Source organism: Coregonus clupeaformis, unplaced genomic scaffold, assembly GCF_020615455.1.
Source record: "Coregonus clupeaformis isolate EN_2021a unplaced genomic scaffold, ASM2061545v1 scaf0598, whole genome shotgun sequence".
In the NCBI taxonomy this organism is placed as follows: domain Eukaryota; kingdom Metazoa; phylum Chordata; class Actinopteri; order Salmoniformes; family Salmonidae; genus Coregonus; species Coregonus clupeaformis.
This window is the reverse complement of record NW_025534053.1, coordinates 36452-40921: the sequence shown is the minus strand read 5'-3', so window position 1 is coordinate 40921 and position 4470 is coordinate 36452. Positions and strand designations below refer to the sequence as shown.

The 4470-nt window shown below is 43.8% G+C and overlaps 1 pseudogene; it reads left to right on the top strand.

Annotated features, from left to right (window-relative positions):
- Window positions 1-1042: 1042 nt before the first annotated feature.
- LOC123485175 lies at window positions 1043-2329 on the top strand (annotated as a pseudogene).
- The last annotated feature ends 2141 nt before the right edge of the window (window positions 2330-4470 follow it).

Here is a 4470-nt window from a genome sequence, read left to right as displayed (position 1 = left end):
TACCAGCACCTATTTCAGTCCAAGTCAAGCACTGAATTAGATAATTTAACAAGAAGAAATATAATATATTTTTAGAGAATAAAGAAAGTGCCAGAATTGTGAAGACAATAACTTTATGTGTCTGTTTCTCATTGTTACTACAGGACAACTAGAATTAAATCTGAGGCCGGTAACATCAATAGTGAGAACAAACCCAGCCTGCCTCTCTCCTTCCACACTGAGTCCAAACCTACAGTCACTGGGTCCTGATTGCGACAGTGGAGCCCAGTTTGCACCGCAGGATCCAGAGATGGCATCAGTGAAGCTGGAAGACTGCAGTCAAACACTGGAGTTGAATGTCAACATTAAAGATGAAGAAGAGGAGGAGAAGATTGGGAAATCTGTTTCTCATGGTAAGAGCAGGTTCTATCTATCTATACGTTTGTTTTATTCACTGGGCTATCTGGAGTGCTCAGAGAGTAGACTAAAGAAGTGAAGCAGACAAACTGCCAGTGTTTTAAAGTCTATTAAATGAGTCTGTGTAGTTACTAACCCTTGTGATAGTGAGTGGAGGATGACACTAACCCTTATGATAGTGAGTGGAGGATGATATGGCTTCTACATCTGCATTGCTTGCTCTTTGGGGTTGCTGGGTTTCTGTAAAGCACTTTGTGACAACTTCTGATGTAAAAAGGGCTTCATAAAATACATTTGATTGACATGTATTTCACACCAACTGACTGGTTCTTCTGATGTTGTTCACACAGGAGACCATGTTGAGACATTCTCTACATCCAGTGAGCAACAGCAGGAAGATCACAGAGCTAAGAGGTGTCACCACTGCTCACATTGTGAGGAGAGTTTCTCAATTCTATCAAAGTTAGAACTACACCTACAAATACACACAGGAGAGAATATGTATTCCTGTACTGACTGTGCGAAGAATTTCACAACATCAAAGGCTCTGACAATTCATCAGAAAGTTCACACAGGAGAGAAGTCTTACTCCTGCTCGGACTGTGGAAAGAGTTTCTCTCAACTGGGCCACTTAAAAACACATGAACGTATACATACAGGAGAGAAGCCGTACTCCTGCTCTGACTGTGTAAAATGCGTCAAAACATCAACTGAGCTAAAGGTTCATCAGAGAACACACACAGGAGAGAAGCCTTACTCTTGCTCGTACTGTGGGAAGAGTTTCTCTCGACTGGACCACTTAAAACAACATGAACCTATACATACAGGAGAGAAGCCTTACTCCTGCTCTGACTGTGTAAAGTGCTTCAAAACATCAACTGAGCTAAAAGTTCATCAGAGAACACACACATGAGAGAAGCCTTACTCCTGCTCTGACTGTGTAAAGTGCTTCAAAACATCAACTGAGCTAAAGGTTCATCAGAGAACACACACAGGAGAGAAGCCTTATTCCTGCTCTGACTGTATAAAGTGCTTCAGAACATCAACTGAGCTAAAAGTTCATCAGAGAACACACACAGGAGAGAAGCCTTATTCCTGCTCTGACTGTGTAAAGTGCTTCAAAACATCAACTGAGCTAAAACTTCATCGGAGAACACACACAGGAGAGAAGCCTTACTCCTGCTCTGACTGTGGGAAGAATTTCTCTAAACAGGAAAGCTTAAAATCACACCAACGGATACACTCAGGAGAGAAGCCTTACTCCTGCTCTGACTGTGGGGCAAGTTTCTCCCAACTGGGCAACTTAAAAACACATGAACGTATACACACAGGAGAGAAGCCTTATTCCTGCTCTGACTGTTTAAAATGCTTCACAACATCAAATGAGCTAAAAGTTCATCAGAGAACACACACAGGAGAGAAGCCTTACTCCTGCTCTGAATGTGGGGCAAGTTTCTCTCAACAGGGCCATTTAAAACAACATGAACCTCAACATACAGGACGAAAGCCATACTTCTGCTCCGACTGTGTAAAATGCTACACAACATCAAATGAGCTTAAAGTTCATCAGAGAACACACACAGGAGAGAAGCCTTACTCCTGCCCTGACTGTGGGAAGAGTTTCTCTCGACTGGGCCACTTAAAACAACATGAACGTATACATACAGGAGAGAAGCCTTACTCCTGCTCTGACTGTGTCAAATGCTTTACTACATCAACTGAGCTAAAAGTTCATCAGAGAACACACACAGGAGAGAAGCCTTACTCCTGCCTTGACTGTGTAAAGTGCTTCAAAACATCAACTGAGCTAAAAATTCATCAAAGAATACACACAGGAGAGAAGCCTTACTCCTGCTCTGACTGTGTAAAGTGCTTCAAAACATCAACTGAGCTAAAAGGTCATCAGAGAACACACACAGGAGAGAAGCCATAATCCTGCTCTGACTGTGGGACGAATTTCTCTCAAATGGGCCATTTAAAAAGACACCAAGGTAAACATAAAGGAGAGAAGCCTTACCACTGATCTAAAAACAACAGCTAAGCTAAAAGGCCATCAGAGAACACACACAGGAGAGAAGCCTTACTTCTGCTCTTAATGCGGCAAGAGATTCTCCTGATTGGGCAACGTAAAAACACACCAACGGTTACACACTGGAGAGAAGACTTATCACTGCACTGACTGTGAGACGAGATTCTACAGATTGGGCAATTTTAAAAAGACATCAACATATACATAAGAAGTGGTAGTGGATTGGATCAAATGAAGAAAGCATAGAACACTCTATTGTAATCCTATTGTTTCTCACTGTGAGAGAACTGTGCAGAGAAACGGGAGTGTTATAGAATGTTAGCCTCTCTTTACTTTACTGATCAGTGTTCACCTTGTCAGTTTTGCTGTGCTTAGATAGCTTCTACTGTAAAGATATTGAGAGGACCTTGGATGGGAGGACTAGGGTATGGAGGAAACCATGAGTACATGCATCCATGCCGTGTGTCAGCATTGCAGGCTGGTGGTGGTGGTGTGGGCTGTGTTTTCATGGCACATATTGGGCCCTTGATAAAAGTGCAGCAACGTTTGAATGCCACAGGATATCTAAACATCATTACCAATCAGGTGCATCCCTTCATGGCAGCAGTTATCCATCTGCAAATAGATTTTATGCCCCATGCCACAAGGCTTGTCCAGGAATGATTCCACGAATTTGACAGTGATTTCAGGTTACTGCAGTGGCCTTCCGAGTCACCAGATCTCAATCCAATTGTGCATCTGTTGTAGGAGATGGAACAAGCTATTCGGAGTAGAAATCCACTGCCAGTCAACTTGACACAACTGTGGGAAGCATTGCAGTCAACATGGGCCAGCATCCCAGTGGAACGCTTTCGACACCTTGTAGAGTCCATGCCCTGACAAATTGAGGCTGTTCTGATGACAAAGACTATCAGCTGTTCAGAAATGACAGGTCCAGAGAGGGGATGCGAGGAGGGGGCGTGGCTATGTATGCGAATCACAGTATGCAGGCAAAGAGAAGAATAACTGACCTAGAGAAAGAAGAGTTTGAGTGTCTTCAGCTCCGTCCTAAACAACACCCCAGCTCAGTTTCATCTCTGGTAGTGGAGTGCTCTAACATCCACCATGGGCACATGACAAAACACTGCAGCAGAACACTGTGGATTATCTCATAATCACTGTCCATGTGATCAGGATGTCCTCTCCCCAAATGGGTCTCATCCTGTGTGGAGACTTTAATCACCTGCCCATCAAGATGCTGACAAACTCCCATCCAGACATGAAACAAGTGGCCAAAGACAAGACCACAGAGGGGACTCCATCCTAGATCTGATCAACACAACCCACTGTACTTGCTCCCTCTCGGATCCAGTGATCACAAATGTCTGCTGTTCTCTCCAAACACAACATCAGGAGGGAGAAGAGAGGTGCAGCGGAAAAAAGGACATCTGGTAACCCAGAACAGAAAGGAGACCTTTGCACGATGTATGGCCAGTACTGACTGGTCTGCCATATATGAGGTGGAGAGCATCGATGCAAAGGTGGAGACATTCAACTCCTGCATTCAAACTGCACTTGATGTATACATGCCAATAAGAAATAAGAAAACAACAATACTGGACCAGCCCTGGATGACTGAAAGAATAAAGGCTGCCATCAGGAAAATGCAGAATATTTTCAACAGATGGGGAGAAACAATGACATGGAGAAAATACAGAAACACAGTGCAAATTATTATCAAGGAAGCAAAGACAATCTTTTACAAAACTGAAATCCAGGACCTAAAGAAGAAAAACCCCAAGGAATGGTGGCACTTCATTAACAAAGGACTGGGACCAAAGAAAACATCAGGAGGGAGAATATAGGTCGAGGGAATTGAAGACGATGACGTGGCTGATGTTTTGAATGGCTTCTTTGCTGAGGCATGGACAAGCACCACACCTCTTGCCATCTTCCCCCTGCCAATGCCTACAAAGCAGGTTGAGCTGTGCAGCATTGGCCAGTTAAAGCAAGCTCTGAACAGACTCAGAGCACGTAAAGCATGTGGGCCTGATGGAATTCCAGCC